Here is a 701-nt window from a genome sequence, read left to right on the forward strand (position 1 = left end):
ACAAGCGGCAAAGTAAGACCTGGGTGAGGTACTGGGGGTGAGGGGTTGAGAGGGACAGGTGGCTGGGGGTGGAGAGACACTTTTAAGAAGATTTACTTCAGTTCCCACATTGTGCAAAAGTGGAAAGTGGAATCCCCTAGGGTAGCGGTTCTCAACCTGTGGGTCGTGACACCTTTGGGGATTGAACAACCCTTTCACAGGGGTTGCCCGATTAATAACAGCAGCAAAATGACAGTTATAAAGTAGCAACAAAACTAATTTTATGGTTGGGGGCCATCACATGAGGAGCTGTATGAAAGGGTTGAGGCATTAGGAAGGTTGAGAAGCACAGCACTAGGGAATTGGTCACCTGCACAGATTTCAGCCTGGAAGGTCCCATGGGGTAGTTCTGGTCTATCGCAGGGGGTCAGTGTGAGTCAAAATCAATTTCACATCACCCACCTACACTATATCTGATACAGCAGGGCACACCCGTTTGGTCAATGGTCACAGGGTCTCTTTCTTCTTCAGAATTCCCTAATTCCTTTCCTTTGCCATTAGACCTTTGCCAATGTAATTCAAGCCAACATAATGAGGTCGTGCATTGATCATATAGGATCCTGGTCAATGGAGTTCATACAGGGACCTGGAAAGTGGAATCCCAAGGTCACACAGCAGGTTCGAGGACAGAGATTTAATGACAAAGGAAAAGAATTGGGGGA

The sequence above is a fragment of the Echinops telfairi genome, unplaced genomic scaffold, assembly GCF_000313985.2.
Source record: "Echinops telfairi isolate 266 unplaced genomic scaffold, ASM31398v2 ScPeMD7_7400;HRSCAF=8409, whole genome shotgun sequence".
In the NCBI taxonomy this organism is placed as follows: domain Eukaryota; kingdom Metazoa; phylum Chordata; class Mammalia; order Afrosoricida; family Tenrecidae; genus Echinops; species Echinops telfairi.